The 18,318-nt window shown below is 46.1% G+C and overlaps 1 protein-coding gene across 2 annotated transcripts in view; it reads left to right on the top strand.

Annotated features, from left to right (window-relative positions):
• The first annotated feature begins 507 nt into the window (after positions 1 to 507).
• Positions 508 to 18,318, top strand: part of N4BP2 (NEDD4 binding protein 2) — a 1,406,797-nt gene continuing 1,388,986 nt past the window's right edge. The window contains exon 1 of one of the 2 annotated variants that reach the window (XM_078678311.1): positions 508 to 1,745. The gene's annotated coding sequence lies outside the window, so the exon portion shown is untranslated. The remainder of the gene's footprint in view (positions 1,746 to 18,318) is intronic. The other variant, XM_078678313.1, reaches the window with a different exon arrangement.

Raw genomic sequence — 18,318 nt, 5'->3', positions numbered from 1 at the left:
TGAGGACAGGGTCAAAGGTACATTTGCAATTTTTTCTGCTTGTATCTTTTAAGTAACGCATGTAATCCTTAGTCATTATGTTTTGCAACTGGTTCTTATGTAAAGCGCTCTGAAACGAGTCAGTATCTCTCCCAACAACTGTCCAGCACAAAACCTCCACTCCCTCCTCTTGTTTTATAGAGTAGTAAAAGGCAGCGACAGAGCCAAGCCGGCGAGCATCATTCGCCAACAGGTTCTAATTTTACTACTCTGTGACTGCCTCACTCTCGCATACAACCAATACCAGCAGTCTCCTAACTGCGTCGAAACCGGCTGGGATAGTGTTTGCCAGAGTTACGTCAGACGCCGTCCACACCTAGTCAGCAAGTCGAAATAATGTGCAGCACACTACGATTGGCGGACGTGCGGACTACACTCCAATCCAAGGCCACTTTACACATTGGATCCCTCCCACTGCCAGATAACTTCCACGCTGTATTCGGCCATGGGATAGGCTGGGTGTGTTCCGGAAGTACAAATGCAGTTCATCAGAGATCAATAACGGACAACTGGTATTTGGCTGAATTTTATGGACAGTTCGTGTAAGTAGTGACGAAATGACAAACTTCCCATTAATTATTTTCATTCACGGAGCCATATGGATGTTTTCCGTACAAACTAGTCAGCAGAACACAACTATCTCAGGCTACCCAAACACTATATTGACGTTTATGCGGTAAGCCAAAATAAGTAGAGTAATATGGGAGTATACATTCAGTGCTACAGGCTGGACTCGAGATTTCAAGTTCAATTCCTTCAACTTCTGGTCCACGTTCTTTACCATGGCAGCGTTACTCCGTAACGTAAAGTATGTGATAGAGTGATACTCATGTTCAGCTAATTGTCTTAGTCTTCATTAGCGAGTAAGGCATCATCCCAGTGGTTAAGAGTTTGGACTCCCAACTCACAAACTTGTATTCCTGGTTCTCAAGAGAAATTGTACGCAAGGCTAAGATCCAGTTAGCAGGAGACCACCAGAATACTTGCCAGCCCAACTGATGTATGCGGTAGGTTACTGGTTTTCAGGCAGCAGTACAGCGTGTTGATTTCGCTTAGTTATTTGCAGCTTTCTGCTGTGCTGCAGGATTCTTTTGCCCAAGTGCAGTGTTTACAAAACAATAAACACGCCAACTGTTTGGCCAATGATAACCCAGAGGGACAGCCTCTTCAGGACTGTTACTACTACTTATTATTATGTGATTTTATATTGCGTGGACTTAGCCCAAAGACATTATAGCGGTTTACAAGAGAGCAGGAAGTACATTCTGGTTAACAAACAAAAAGGAACCTATTAGCACCAGGAAAACAAAGGATCAAACAGTTCTTAACATCAAGGATGCTACAGTCGAAGAAGTACTTATGTAGCAGTAATAAAAAACAGCTGCAAAGTCCCAAGGGAGCAGAAAGAACAGCTATTTCGTAACAGGATAGAATATCAAATCAACAGAGGAAATGCAAACCACGATCCCCACTTTAACCAAAGTCTCTCTCAAAGAAGAGCATTTTGAGTTGCCTTTGAATGTGACCAGAGAAAAGGCTGTGCGAAGCGCCTGGTGAGAGAGGATTCCAGAGCCATATTGACTATACTTCCAGAGAATGCTTATCATCATGCAGCGTTCGTACATGATTGTCAGTGGGTCGAGCTGGAGAGACTCGACGTTTCCTAATCCCCATTGAGCTCCAGAGACTTTCAGTTTTTCATTCAGGTAGGAGGGAGTGAAGTTGTGGAGGATTTTATGGGTAATGCATGCCGTTAGATTGGGCTCTTGCGCTGATGGGAAGTCAGTGCAGAATATGAAGTATGGGAAAGTGTTGTAGGGAATCAATAAACCATGTATGATTTTCATATGTTACTTTATTTAGCAGAAAGCTATGGTTGAATACAAAATTTGCTAGCATTCGCGCCAATAATTTTCAATTCTATTAAGGACACAGAGGTGAGGATTATGCTCCTCTTTCTATTTATTTGCTACTCACAACAGCCAATGAAAACTTTTATCAAACCAAAAAACTACATTTCCCATGATGCTTGTCATACATCATGTTTGACCCTATAAGAGCCACTGTTCCCTTTTCCTGAGCCTCTTTTTTTGCTCTAAACTATTTAGTCTCATAACATTAATCAAGTTGAAACTGTCATCCTCCATAGTGGAAGAACCATAACCAAACTGGATTGTTATACATTTTCTTCAACCAGAAGTACATCTATTCCCTCTTCTTTGCAGAACCTGAAATGAATAGAAACATAGGAAAAACTCATAAGTTCTGATAAACAGAATATAAAATGCATACAGGTGGGCATGTATTACAAATACTGTTATATAACCGGGTGGGATAATCCTTACCTCCGTGTCCTTAATAGAATTGAAAATTCTTGCCACGAATGCTAGCAAATGTTTTGTTCTATTACAGGACTGGAGGCTTCGGTTTATGCTAGTGTAACACTTCTCGAAAACAACTGTAGCTATATCACCCACCGGTTTATAATAAAATTGTTTAAATGTAGACTCTGAAGACCAGTCAGCAGATTGCATAATATCTTGAATATTAGAACCCAACGTAAAGGTTTTGGATGCCGTTGCACCACGTACACAGTGTGCTCCAAACCTCTGGGTATCAATACCAGCTTCTTGCATAATTGATTTTAACCACCTGGCTATTGTAGCCGCTGACACAGGTTTATAAGGTTTCTGCAATGCAATCAATAATTGTGTCGAACCTTCCAGTCTTACTGACCGAATACATTCTTTATAAGCCTTAAGGCACTGAACCACACATAACTTTGCATTACGGAGAAAAGCATGATATTCAATACTTCTTGATAATGTCTTAGTCCTGCCTGTAACACTAAAACAAACCCCTTCCGGAGTAAATACTCTACCTGTAATATCCAACGCTCTGACGTCCGACGAACGTCTGCAGGCAGATAAACACAATAGCATAGCTAATTTGGCCTTCAACTGTTTCCTAGACAACAGATTATTATCAGGCCTCTTGTCAAACAATGTAAGAACTAATGACGCATCCCACAGAGAAGAATATTTCGGTTTAGGGGGAATAGCTATCCTGATTCATTTTAATGATTTACAAACTACTGGGTGCATACTAGGGCTGGGCGTAGTTTGCGAAGTACTGCTTCGCACTACGTGAGCTACGCGTAGCACTACGCGAACTGCGTAGTAGCATGTTCGCACTGTGCAAGGTGCCGTTTTAAATGATTGCACAGTGCGGACAAGCATCCGGCACTGTGCAATCATTGAAAACGGCATCTTGCACATGGCGAGCTGTAGTTTTCTGCAGCTCGATGAGATTTTTCCTCGAGCGGCAGCTTTCCCAACGCGGACTGGTAGTTTCTCATTGCGAGCGGTCGCGAGCATATCTGACCACTTGCAATGAGAAAACAGACCTCCCCGCGTTGAGAATCTCGCAGGGAGGTTTATTTTCCACGCTCGCGATCGGCAACTTGATGTTGCTGATCGCGAACGAGGAAAAAGTCTTGCCAAGATGTCATTTTGCTTGCTCGCGGTCGCCAACTTGTTGTTGAGGACTGTGAGCATGCAAAAAATGACAGCTGCACTACGCTACGCTACACGTGTTCTCACTGTGCTACGTGCAGCTCGCGTAGTGCGAAGTTGCGCAAACTTCGCAAACTACGCGAGCGTAGCGTAGTGCTTTGCCCAGGCCTAGTGCATACCCTCTGGCTTACCATCTATCTGTGTATGTCCCGCTGTAATGGCCGATCTAAAATTATTGACTGACCGGTAGGCCAAACCCTCCGATGATTTTTCTGACAAAAAATGTACAACTTGTTTCCTTGTAGAGGGGGCCCAGGCTTGTTTAATGAACGCCGAAGCCATGTCCGAAAATCCAGGCTACTCCCATTGTCGCCGGAAAGCCTCCATGCCATCAGGGACAACTGCCTCGATATCACCATCGGGTGCGTCTCTCCATGAGGGCCCTGGAGCATTATTGAGGACCACGGGATCAACCTGGGCAAGTCACAGCTTATTTCCAGAAGCACAGGGAACCAAGGTTGTGACTTCTATAAGAGTGTCACCAGAATTACCTCCGCTATCTGACGGTTTACGTGCGTCGCCACTCTGGGAATTTGAATGAACCTGGGAAATGGCATAGTTCAGGCCCATTGACCAGTCCTGGGAAAAGGCGTCCGTCACTTACGCTAACAGATCCGACCTCCAGCTGAAAAATGTCTGTAACTGTCGATTCAGCCTGGAGGAGAAAATATCTATCTGGCAAGGACCCCATATCGCCTGCAGCCAATTAAATACTTGGGTTGTAACTGCCAATCGCTGTAGTCCTGGAGGTATCTGGAATTCCAGTCCGGCACAGTGTTCGACTGTCCTGGAAGGTATTCCGCAATGACGGAGATCTGAAGACACAGGCAGTAGTGCTAGAAGTCCTTCGCTATCTCCACTAGTAGTGACGACCTTGTACCTCCCAACTTGTTGATATATCTCTCTGCTGAGATATTGTCCACCCGGAGCAGTATACAACAAGAGACCTGTTTGAGGGAGAGGGTCCGAATGGCAAATGACCCTGCCAGCAGTTCTAAGCAGTTGATGTGAAGATCTAACTCGCGCAGTGACCATCTTCCTCCTGTAGAGATATCTCTGCAATGTGCTCCCCAGCCCCAACGACTGGCATCTGACTCTATAAAGCCCTCTGGTTGGGAGCCGAAAATGGCTCTGCCGTTCCACGCTTCCACGTGGCTCACCCACCATTGTATCTCCTCTCGCACTTCCTGAGACAGAGGCACTAGATACAGGACAGACCCTTTGGAAGGTGTTGTATCTTTAGTCTCTGAAGGGCCCGAAAATGAAGAGGGCCCGGGAAGATCGCCTGAATTGATGATGCTAGTAGCCCAACTCCCCTGGTGTTTGTTCGTAGAGATACTGTCTATTTGGACAATACCGTCATGAGCTCCTGCTTGAGATCGCTCAGCTTGGAGTGCGGAAGGCTCAGTTGAGCTGTCTGGGAATTTATGACAAATCCCAGAAAATCCCAGAGATGATTTGGACAAAGAGATGATTTGGGTTTGTTGATCACAAACCTTAAACTTTGCAATAGAGACATGGTCATCTGTAAGTGGTGCGTGGCTAAGGATTGTGTGTGTGCCATGATGAGTATATCGTCCGGATATACAATCATGCAAATGCCCTGTTCCCATAGGTGAGTAATCACCGGTTTCATCACCTTGGTGAAGGATCAGGGAGCTGAGGAAAGCCCGAAAGGAGGGGCCAAATACTCCATCCAGCTGTCTCGCCATTGGATTTGGAGGAAGCGTGGATGGGGAGTAAAAATAGGAATCGTCAGATAGGCATCCTTCAGGTCTAACCTGACCATCCAATCTCCTTCTTTTAATAAATCTGTTAGGGGATGGATGCCTTCCATCTTGAAGTGTTTGTTGGTCATAAAGTGGTTGAACTCTCTCAGATTTAATACTAACCTGTAAATTTTGGGCTTGGAACCCGGCCCGGAGTCCGCCCCTGTTGAAACGCCTTCTGTTGAATCTTTGCCTTGTGGGATAAAAGGTCCGTCTTCTGGTGGAATCCCACTCTTCAAGACCACATCCGTAATCGTCTCTGGGAGGACCTTGGTAGTACTGGCGGCCTGGCGAGCGTCCTCTGCCTCGCTCAGCCCTATTAAAAATGCCTGCTTGAAAAACTTGTTTAATTCCAGATTGTGCCTTGTCCAGAGATGTGAATGTGCCCACATATTTACAGACGTCTTTGATGAATCTATCTCCAAAGAGGCTACCCTCCGCTAAAGGGCCTGGTTCGGCTGACGCTAACTCCGTTAAGTTGGAGTCCATCCTCATTAATAAGAACTTGCGTCTCTCAGTAGGGTTGGCGCAATTGGCGTTGCCCGGGAGGCATAGCGCTCTCTGCGTCCAGCCTGCTAAGACATCTGGGTCTACTGGCGTTGACCATTCTTTGGCTACCAGGGCCATCTTGAGCATTTTGGCTAAGGGTCCCGGTACGTCTAAAAGCTTATCCTGGCAGCCCCGCCAGGCACGGTCGCTCCTTTTTTTGGGTTCCTTTGCAAATTTCTTGGCAACCTAAGCGGGTGTAATGGTTTTCCAGCCGACCCGGGCAGAATACGGATGCCGGCCATCTATCGGATCAAGTAAACCAGCATTTATTGCTTCTGGACTCTGACCAAACGGGACTCATGGAAGGAGCTGCCTGCACGCCCTTTATCAATTACAAGAATTTCACTTTATAGATGACGGCCTTGCCTTACTAAGCCAGCTGTATTCATTGCTTTGCTACATTAATGACCTTCACTAACGGAAGGAGTTGCACATTATGAAATTCTTCATGTGATTGCGCGCTTCGCAAGTACTCTGCGGTTGTATGACTCAACCATTACACCTGCTTAGGTTGCCCATCTAGTCCTGAAGAAGACCCGCAAGGCCGATGTCACAAATTTCCCTTGCAGGCCCAATTCCGGTCGAAAAGTCGACGCCCCTATAAGTGGCTTGGATCACAAGCTTTACTCTAACGTGGGACTCTAGCTTACATCCTTGTACTTCTGAATTGTAAAACAGTTTTGACTAATTTTGATGTGGCCAGGCCGAAAAAGACTGGGATGTTTAACCATGCTAATAATGAAATGTTCTTAACTTCTGTCCCTAAACATTCTGAAATTCTAATTTTACCCCTTAAAGACTTGAGCACCTTTTCTTTTTCTGCACGTTCCTACTGGAGCAACCTACAGTCCCTACCTCTCCTCCTTATGATACAGTAATTATATAACTGTCCACCTTGCAATGCACAAAATAAATGCCAGGTATTTTAATTCATTGTGGTTGTTGCACTTCCTTAAATTCTAAATGAGGTATTGATTACTGGGAGCTAAGTTGTTTATTTTCGGAAATTATTTTTTTGACTCATTACTGAGAATCTGATGTCATTCAGTTCAGTGTGCAGAGTGGGACACAGCCTCGTGCACAATGGAAGTCAAGCGAGAAGTCACGGTTGCAGTTTTAAAGAAGAACGTCCCTTCCCGGAGGACCCAGAGAAATCATAGGAATCATTTGGAAGACAGAAGATTGGAGAGTCATGGATGCCCCAGGAACCAGATTACATGCACCGGGGAAGCCGGATGCATAGGGGTGAAGTGATGTCGGAACCTGCCATAGACCACAATGGGAGACTTCGAGGAAGATGCCACTGGAGAAGACTGTGAAGGAGTTCAGTGGAATTCAGGGTGGATTCTGGAAGTGAAGAACCTGCAAGCAGAGGGTACAGAGTCTATGCCACTCGGAAGTGACCAGGAGGCAAGGAAGCAAAATGCCCACCAATGTTGAGAGGTTCAGGTGAGCTGACGGTGCCCTTATCACTGCAGCTGTGAGGTACAGGCAACACTGTTGAAGACCAGGAGCCGTGCACGTGCTATCCCACGTCGGGTGTCGGTATCTAGGTGGTCAGTGCCTAGTGGGAGCACCAACAAGCCTTTGTAGCCGCAACTGGTGTGGAGAATGACAAGGAGCAAACATTGGGGACCAGCAAGGTCCAAGGGACACACCAAATGCAAGAGAGTGAGAGCAGGCCACGAGCAAGCAGGGGAGCCCACGGAAGTAAGATAAGACCCTCATGAGGACCCACAGGCCAAAGGCACAAGAGTCGGAAATCCACAATGCAGGAGATGCAGGGAGGACTCTGTTCTTCAGGAAGTGAGGTGAGGTGCTGGAGGCTGACGCTTCTTGTAACCCAACTATCTCTAGAGTGCAGAGCCAAAAATCCTTGGCAACGGCATGTCGACGCGGTGAACGGGGGACACTATCCTCCAAATTGCAGGAAGACGGGTCAGCCTTCTAGGGAGCCACAGAACCACCACCTGTGTGTCTGAGCCTCGGGAAGTCCGTAGGACAACAGGAGCAGCAGACCGGTCAGCTTTGTTGCTGTGCCTGCAAATACAGGGGAGTGACTCGTTCACTCCAAAGGAGATTTCTTCGGGTGTCCTTGATGCCCATCCAGGAATCTGGATGAAGCCCAAACACAGACAACACAGAAGACTTGAAGAACAGTGAGACCAGAAGTAGCAGGAGTCTTCCTTGGTAAAGTCTTGGTTCCAGTCAAAGTCCAGGTGTCCAGATGATTGAAGAGCAATGTAGTTTTAGGGTTGAGTCTGGTCCCATGATGAATCTGAGGATCCACCCACAAGGGAGCCCTTAAGTACCATAAGGAAAGGGTTGGGATGACTCTGGGGGCGGGAGGGGCCTTCCTGGACATAAGGGGCTTGTCCATTTTCGCAGCAAAGGGGTAACCAAGGGATTCCTGAACTGGCTCAAATTAGAGTATGAAAGGAGGCCACCATCTGTGCCATTGAAAGTATTCTGGTGGCGCTGGCAAGTGTCTCCACCTCAGCCCAATACACTAAGTACTGTCTGAGAGTTGGTCACGTCTCCCTCCGACCGGAAACCTATCGTACTACCTTCCCCTGCTCGAGCCTGGCTCAGCAGCAGGAGGGCAGAATTGTGTTTGTGGTCGACAGCAGGACTAGCTTGCTTGCAGACCCTGAAAGGCTGTTACCAGGAGTACATGGAGTTCCCCTAAGGGGCTCCCCAATACATGGGATCATACTTCCAACACTGGAATTGATGTTGGAGTATGATTCAACATGTTTGATACCAAACATGACCGGGTCAGTGCAGCCATTATATAGTTAGACATCTTGTAATGACTGATGTCCACTATATGTCTTAAAATGGCTGACCGCACTTACAAAGCCTGGAGAATCGACTCCAGAGCATGTAGGGATGTTCTGCTTATACAGGGGCAGCCTCACACTTGTAACCAAGAACTCTGCGCTCAGGACTGAAGAGCCTGCCATAGCGTTGAATTATAGGTTTAAAGTGCAGTGACCACAGATATAAGGAAACTTATATCTGTTATGAAAGGTGCAAGCCCATCTCATACAGGCTGCAATGGCAGGTCTGTAGTTACAGTATAAGTGGACTCCAATGGGTGACACAATACATGCTGCAGCCCATGGGGTACCCCTGGTGTACCTATGCCCTGGGTACCTTAGTACCATATTCTAGGGACTTATAAGGGTACACCAGTAGCCAATTGTGGAGGTGCAAAGGTACTTACAAGAACCATTTTAGGAGATAAGCACAGTTGCTGGTGTCCTGATTAACAGGTTCCCAGCAAACTTAGTAAAAAACATACTGACATCAGGCATAAAGTAGGGGTAACCATGCTAGAAGGATCCTACCTCCATACAGGTAGTCATTGTGAATATCCATTTATATTATAGAAGGATAACGATTTGTTCTTTGTCCAGCTCTGAGTGTGTTGGTACTGACCAGCAGCATAGCCCAAGCTTTTTTTTATTCTAAAAGGGTGCTGCATCTCACAGATACACTGATGACACCCCATACCAAAGTATAAAACTTAAACAGACGAAAAAATACAAAATTACTTGCTGTTCCAGTTACATTTGTCACCAGAAATATTTATCGTATGCATTAAATCTCACACCAGTAATTAAGTGCATAATATCAGACATGAGAGAAAATAGTTATAACCTGCTTGTAGCAAAGTATAACAACTCTAAGTTCCTGTAGGTTTTTGGCTAGACTCTTTCACCAGGTACAAATGGAGGCAAAATATGCATGCTGTTTAAATTTTTACCTCTCTCGATAACCCTCTGCAGCTTTTGGGAACACATACTATGTCACACTCCAACGTTGCGTCAAATTGTAATTCCATAGAATGTGAATTAACAATGCTACTGCTAGTAATAGAAATTGATTTTTATTTTAATGTCATCCACTGTCACTTGTAGAGGATGAAGGCTACATTGTGCCTCCAAAATTTGTGGCGTGGGTATAATTAGGATTGTATAGGCAAATCTGATACTCATAAGTGGGTCAAGGAGCACATGCTGACTAATGCCTCAAGACAAAGATTATGTTTTCTGTTGGGGAGTGATTTGTATTCATGAATAGTTCACCAGACTTTTTCTGAAACCAGTCACTTCTCGGATATGGAGATGTTTTTCATTTGGTGTCACACAAAGCACCTCCTCAAGAGAAGCACAGTGAGCTCAAAGGCCCACCATGCATATTGAGGCCTGTACTGTTTAAGAGGAATATTAAGTTATTTATTGAACACAGCTTCTTGTAGAGTGCTTGTGACACTTGCTCACTGTCGCCTGGTGTCTGTTCTGTGTGGCCACACACTATTCCCAATAATTTTTTTAAGATCCTGGATTCCGGAGGGTCTGTAGCCATTATCCTCCTAGACCTCAGCGCGGCCTTTGATACGGTGAATCACCGTATCCTTCTATTACGGCTCAAAAAACTAGGTGTGACAGGCACAACCCTCTCTTGGTTGGAATTATTCCTCCAAGAAAGATACTTTCAGGTATTTGAAGGTAATACCTTTTCACGACCACACCCCTTGCAATGTGGGGTTCCTCAGGGCTCCTCCCTGAGCCCCACTCTCTCCCACGTGTATATGTCCCCACTGACAGAAATAGTAGCATCTTTTGGAATACAACTCATTAGCTATGCAGACGATACACAACTCATCGTGGCATTGAACCAGGCAGTGCCAGCCCCCACAAACCTGAGCTCATGTCTCAAAAAAGTCGCAAGTTGGAAGAGTCAGTCTCATCTTAAACTCAATGGCGACAAACGAAGCTCATGCTGCTGGGTCATCATGCAACCTTCGACCCACGTACTCTGTGGCCGCCATGTATGGGACCGGCTCCAATTCCGAAAAAGGAAATAAAGAGTCTGGGCTTCTGGCTTGACCATGAGCTCACTTTTAGAGCCCAAGCCAGGAAAACAGCGGCCACCTGCTTTGGTCTGCTGTGGTCAATCCGGAAAATACTGCCCCTATTACCAGAGAATTCTAAAAAGATCTTCGTCCAAACCCTCATTCTATCAAGGCTGGACTATGGTAGTGCTCTTTATTTAGGAGCTTCTACCTCAGTTACTCACAAACTACAGGTAGTACAGAACTCAGCAGCACGACTCCTCACAGGCACTAACATACGCTTCTCAGCCAAACCATCCTTAAAAACACTACACTGGCTCCCCATACAAGAGAAAATTAATTTTAAAGCTCTCTGTATTGTTCATAGAAATTTACAGGGCAAAGGTCCACCTATTTTTACGAACCTTGTTAAACACTACAAAGCCACCAGGACCCTTCGTTCTAACACCCTTCTTCTAGCAGAGGTCCCCAGAATTAAGAAGGCTCGTACAGGAGGTCGTCTCTTTTCATATAATGCATCAAAGCTTTGGAACTTCTTGCCTCTTTCCATCTGCCTGGAAACCAACCATCTGGCGTTTCGCAGGCAATTGAAGACATGGCTTTTCCCATAACTCCATCTGCTCCCTATGTTAAGTCTGCATCGCTGGGATGCTTTCGGGTAGCCATGCGCTATATAAGAGTCAATTAAATTAAATTTTCCTGGTTGCGATGACTCAGTGACATGCTCTGCCCCTTAGTCCACTGTACAACAGCTGATGCAAATACCATGTTGCTGGTTTGTATAGCTTTGTCCTATCTTAGGTACAGCGGTACAGCACGCGCATACACAGCTTTACTTTGAGAAACATCATCTTTGTAAGTATCAAAGTGTAAAATCTTAACTCAAATGGAGACTAAGCACCTCTGCCCTATCTGCTTGTAGGATCCTAAGATGTAGGAATGGAAGATGAATGTAAACATTTTTTAAAAGTGCTCAATTGCGGAGTGTGCTGTGCAGTGCCACCACACTGATACACGTCAATCTGGTGTCTTTTGTGCAGTTTCAATTAAAACTCATGGAGTCAGCACTTGCTGCTGCACCTGAAACACGACCGCATTCTGGTAGGACTGACTTGAGGTTTTGTCCTTCTAAAGGCAGTACATTGAGAAATGGCAATCTCCTGTAGCTTAGTTTGCTGCTTAACACATGTTGTATAAATGTACATTGGTGATGGGCAACATAGACAAGGGGAGTGAACAAGCAACACAGACAACGAGGTGGGAGCGAACAAGCAACACGGACAACACTAGAGTAAGAGGGAATAAGCAACAGCAATGACAGAGGTAGAATAAAGAAAAAGCAGTACCTCAATTACAGTGCAAGCAGTGGAAGGACGCTTATCAAAATGAAGAAATCCGTACTGGGTCATTGCTTGACGGTAGGCAGAAACAAAAGAAGAGGAAGTGACATTGGCATGCGTTAGCCAAGTAGGAGGCAGCAAATAAGAGTGGCAATTAACCCAATGAGAGGTAAGTAATGGGTGCACTCCGAGCCCCTATTAACGAAATGCCTGGCAAGCGACAGCCCATAGTGCCCATAAGCAAGGCCATTCACCATATGGGGTCGCACACTGCTAAAACACCAGCGGGATCGCCCCTAGGGACCATGGTAATTGTAGTTCCGTTTCCTACGATGCATCTTCTCTCGAAGTCTCGAGTATCTTCAAATCTTCGCCATCCCTGTACACGTGTTTCGGGGTATTTACCCCTCATCAGCAGGGATTAGGCTATCTTCTGGGGTTGCTGCGTGCCGCCAAATATTACCAGGTATAGTACCACACAAAGGCGCGCAGGTGCGGGGTCCCGAGCTCGTCAGCTCCAAGCTCCAAGGAGCATAAACATTCACCATATGGGGTCGCACACTGCTAAAACACCAGCGGGATCGCCCCTAAGGACCATGGTAATTGTAGTTCCGTTTCCTACGATGCATCTTCTCTCGAAGTCTCGAGTATCTTCAAATCTTCGCCATCCCTGTACACGTGTTTCGGGGTATTTACCCCTCCTCAGCAGGGATTAGGCTATCTTCTGAGTAGTGTGCGACCCCACCCCCATTTGTAATGTTAAAGCTCCCTTGAGCAGTTGGCTGACGAGCCTGGGACCCCGCACCTGCGCGTCTGAGTGGTACTAAACCTGGCAATATTTGGCAGCCACCGGCAACCCCAGAACACGGCCTAATCCCTGCTGATGAGGGGTAAATACCCCGAAACACGTGTCCAGGGATGGCGAAGATAGCGAAGATAGCAGAGAATCGAAAGAAGATGCATCGCGGAACACGAACTACACTTACCACAATCCTTAGGGGCGATCCCGCTGGTGTGAGAGTAGTGTGCGACCCCACCCCCATTTGTAATATTAAAGCTCCCTTGAGCAGTTGGCTGACGAGCCTGGGACCCCGCACCTGCGCGCCTGAGTGGTACTAAACCTGGCAATATTTGGCAGCCACCGGCAACCCCAGAACACGGCCTAATCCCTGCTGATGAGGGGTAAATACCCCGAAACACGTGTCCAGGGATGGCGAAGATAGCGAAGATAGCAGAGAATCGAAAGAAGATGCATCGCGGAATACAAACTACACTTACCACAATCCTTAGGGGCGATCCCGCTGGTGTGTGAGTAGTGTGCGACCCCACCCCCATTTCCCATAAGCAAGGCGTTACCATAGTCAAGTCGACTTATAACCAGGATCTGGCTCAAGGTTTTCCTTGCTACAGATGGTAGCCAGGGGAAGACTTTCAGCAGTAGCCGAATGGTAGAAAACCAAGCACTGCAGAATGCAGAGACGTGATCCTTCATGGATAATGCCTGTTCTAATGTGACTCCTAGATTTTTCACCGTGAGCTTGTGGGAGCGGGCTGCCCCAAGTTCAGGAGGCCACCCCTCAGGGGGCCAAGGATCCTGGTATTTGCCAAACAGCAATATTTCGGTCTTATTACTATTCAGTTGCAGACTGTTGCCGTCATCCAGGCCACAATCCTTCTCATATAGTCCATAAATTGGAGCTGAACTCTGTGATAGTTTTGTCCAAACGAGATGATCAGCTTGGTGTCAGCTGCACATGAGATGGCATCAGAGTCGCAAGATTTAAAAATCTGGGCAAGGGGAGCTACGTAGATATGAATCCACGTCTGGCTCAGGGATGAGCCCTGGGGAACCCCCATTATGGATGGAAATGTAGCTGGATTTAAATGTGCCCAGTATGATAGCCTGTGTGCTGCCAATTAGAAAGTCTTCAAGCCAGCAGAGCCCTTTGCCACTGAAAACAATCTCACGCAATTTATGCGGTAGAGTTACATGTGAGACTATATCAATGGCAGCAGACAGATCTAGCAGTACAAGCATGGCAGGTGAGCCCGCATCTACAGATAGCGCTGGTGGCAGTCACTGACACCATTTGCCTGTCTCCATACTGTGTCTGGCAGGGAGACATCGACATTTTTTATAGTCCTTGAGGAAAGCCATGAACTGTTTCTTCACTAGGTGATCCAAAAACTTACCTGGCATTGGGAGCAGAGAGATGGGGTGATAGCTAGACATGCTTTTGGGGTCTGCATTCATTTTTTTTAATATCGGGAAGACCAATGCAGCTTTCCAGCCTAGTGGTATTAAAGTCTCATCTAAGGAGAGGTTGAAAAGAGAGAGAATCTTGGGCGTAATGAAAGGCACAGGATTAGCGGTGGCTCTGGGTGGGCACAGATTGGCAGTGGAAGCGGATTTCGCTTTAGCCGAAAGTTCTGTTAGTTGGTGTAACATACATGGTTCAAATTTGACTAGAGGGGCAAGGATTCAGGTTGAGGTGGTGCCAAGTCAATTGGCTTATTGTGACTCTGGCTGGTGGGAAAAATGTTATTAATAGTTATTATTTGTTTCTCAAAGAAGTCAACACAAGAGTCACAAAGTTGCTGAAAGGCCATATTAATTAGGGAGGAGGCGCAAGGCTTAGTAAAGTCATTGAGCTCTCTAGATAAATTACCAGCCTTCTCAACTTTTTTAGATGAACGCTTTCCTGGTAATCCTGATTTGTGTGTGGTAGCTTGTAAGATCTAAAATATAGGCTGCTCTGTCCTCGAGCGATTTAGGTTGTCGCCAATGTCTTTCCCGCTTTTTATAAGTGTCGGGCCACCAACACCCCGGGATCGGAATGATGCTCAAAAATGGTCCACCTGTCGATAGCTTCAAGTTTGCTTGCTGTTATAGCACAGATCAGTGAAACGATCAAGCGAGGGAACTAAAGGGTGGGGACAGCGGGGAAGGAGACCTGAAACAACTGGAAACAGAAATAGAGAACCTATGAGTAAAAGACTGTACCCTTACTATATTACCATTATCCTGAGTAGGTAAACAATATCTACCTATAATGGAAAGAAATGTTAACGATTCAGATGAGCCCAGAACGAGTATTGTGTCCCTGTTTAACCAGTATAATATTGTGTCCCTGTTTAACCAGTATAGTATCGTAACCAGGAACCTTCTTGTAAGAGCCCACTATGATTACACTGTAGGAAACACAATGGAAATATTACCATCATTTGTATATAAACAATACTTCCAGTTGAACAGTACACCTGTCTCGTTATAATTACTTTCATAATGGTCATAACCTACCCATGTGTGAAAAGAGCCTAGTTTCAGAGTTGTAAGAGACTGCAGAGAAACACTATTCCACAATCCCCTGTTATAATGTGCGGCTTAAGCATAGAAAAGAATGATATGTTGTGATTCTAACTGAACTTACACAAACTAAACCCTCTTTTTCTTATAAATGATGCTTTCATAAACAATAATTCTCAATTTAAGCCACCAGCATTACACTCATCGTTATATCCCCCGTAGAAGCGGGTTTGTTTCTCTGTGTGATATGTCACAGCAACTGACAAGAACAACACATAGGACGAACAAACAAAAAGTGTCTGAAGATAAACACGCACTAGAGAGATCTACACCTTGCGAAACCACAGTACTGTGCTGGCTCTTGAATTAGAAGTCTTTTGTTCACATACGAATAGTGTAGCCCAACACTCCCCTTCGCATGAACCCACCTAATGTGAATGTGCCAACAAAGAGAATATGTGATAGTGAGTTCATTTGAGCTAACGTGGCTTGCACGGTTTGAACCTCCTCCGGGCCCGGAGAACTCAGAAACGACCAACGTGTGCTCACCAACAAGGAGGAACACCGCACTAACAAAACAGGCGCTGAAAGTTCCAATAGATATAGCTGTTTACGGCGGAGCCTAATTCACCCTCAAGGTATCTGTGGCCAAATCAAGGATCCAATGTAGGAAAAGGTGGTGCCAGGGCACCCTTACCGGTCCCCCGAGTATCTAACACGAGCGTCTCCAGTAGCGTCCGGCTTACTCTTGGAATAATCTGCAGTGTTGCAGGCAAGTGGATGTGCTTTTGACCGTTTCTGCTCTCTGACATCCAGGTGCTTTAGCAAAGGTTTATGGGATTTGTAGTACATCAAGTCTCAGCGAATGTTTCCTCCGAGGAGCGGGGAAGATGCCCCTTCCCCAACACGCAGCGAAAAAGGCAAGACAGGGTTCACAAAGCGGGTAACATGACAATAAGCCACTTTCCTTTTTTTTTTTCTTAAATCTGTTTTTATTAAAGTTTTTGCAAATTAACAAGCATGTTTCGTTTGTACAATTGGTCAAGACATTACTTTGTATAATGACTGTTTACAGAGGCATTTCTATCCGTCTTATTAATCATAGCGTATCTTGTATTGTGGTTATTCACATTTTACCATTAAAGTAACTGCTTCATGTTGCAATGACGGATGTAGTCTATTTTTACTTGGCAAACTTCTGGCGCCTGCAGTGGTGTCAACTGTCTGCTGTTATTGGGGCCTGCCTTGCGTGCCTGTGCTTTGCTTGTGCTTGATATTATGTATTGCTGATCTATGGAGGCAGATTATAACTAAACAAGGACAAAATAATACTTAATAGGTATGAATCTCGGGACTGGCTCCTGTACACCCTTGACCTTGATTTCCCGAAGATGTGTGCAGTTTGCGCTCCGGCGGTGTTTGTTAGTCTGTTGTGGAGCATCCGTAGAAGTGTGGTTCTCTTCCCTAGTATCCTGCAGGGGCCTGTGCAGGTTGGAGCTCTGCTTCCATTGGAGTCTGAGGCGGCGTGGCTACTTTTTGCGGGAGGGTCAGGGTGGTTAAGATTGTGTCCTTGCTAGTGGCGAGGGGAACCTTTCGAATTCCCAGTGTGTCCTCGCGGCGGAGTGTGACGCTGTCCGCCTTGGCCTAGGTAAGCTTTGAGCTTCTCCACAATACTGTGCTCGAGGGGACAGGGCTCTTCTATCGCTTGGTAATCAGTCATTTCACCACTGCCATTCCAAGGTCATAAAACCTGGAGGTGACTCTGCTGTTGCGGTTCCTGCGCCACAAGTGTAAAAGGTAAGTGTGCCATTTGAATGGTAGGGTGCGGCCGGTACATTGTGTCAGTGCGTCTGCCACTGCTGACCAGTATCGTGCCAGGATGGGGCATCCCCGTAACATGTGCAATATGTCTGCGTCTGCCTTTGGGGCATGCTGAGTCTTCCCGCTTGAAGTGTTGATTGATTTTCGCTGGCGTGAGATATGCCCTGTGAATAATGTAAAATTGGATTTGGCGCAGGCACTCTTTCTTAGGAACTTGTGTCGGGCTCACCAGTACCGAGGTTCATTCCAGGTCTGTGAAATGGCGGGCCATATCTGTTTCCCAATGTTGGCAGAGGGGCACTAGGTTAGCTGCTGTGTGGTGCCTGAGTAATGCTGTAAACCATTTAGTGAGGTGCCCCCTTTGTCCCATGACATGCAGATATTGTATGGTAAGATGCGTCATTGGCTCGACTGTTAAGTCTCCCAACTTAGCGGTAAGTGCTGCCAGTAGGGAGAGATGGAGCAGGAACTGACCGGGGGGCAGGACAGCCTCTTTCACCAGTGAAGTGTATGGGACTAGTGTGCCTTTGCGGTGTAGGTCTCCTATATCTTGGATCCCAGCCTCATGCCAGCTCCTTAGCACTAATGCTGTGGTGGTTTTGATGCCTCTGGTTGTGGCCTCCAGTGGTAGGGCTGGTGCATATGGAGTAAATGCATGGGTGATATAAAGTGCTCTGCTATAGCATCTGTGCGCTATTGTCAATAGCAGTGAGTCTGGTGGTTTGGTTTTTGGGAAAGGGTGGAATAGTGCTGTCAGTTCTGTGGTAGGCATGGGCGGCTGCATTGTTGCTGTGTCTCCACTGTGATGTTCCGCAAGCCATCTAGATATCCACTGTAGCTGAGCCACTAGGTAATACTGCTCTAAGTGCGGAACTGCTAAGCCTCCTTGGTCTAGTGGCAAGTAGAGTTTGATGATTGCCACCTAGTGTCTTGAGTTACCCCATATGAAACCTTTGATAAGTTTTTTCAGGCAACGGAAAAAGGACGTTGAGACTTAATACTGAAGGTTTGTGAAGTAATATAAAAGTCGGGCAGTGTCACCATCTTTGGTAAG

Source organism: Lissotriton helveticus, chromosome 2_2 (genome assembly GCF_964261635.1).
Source record: "Lissotriton helveticus chromosome 2_2, aLisHel1.1, whole genome shotgun sequence".
NCBI lineage: Eukaryota > Metazoa > Chordata > Amphibia > Caudata > Salamandridae > Lissotriton > Lissotriton helveticus.
The sequence above is the reverse complement of the archived record's forward strand: the minus strand, read 5'-3'. Positions and strand labels throughout refer to the sequence as shown.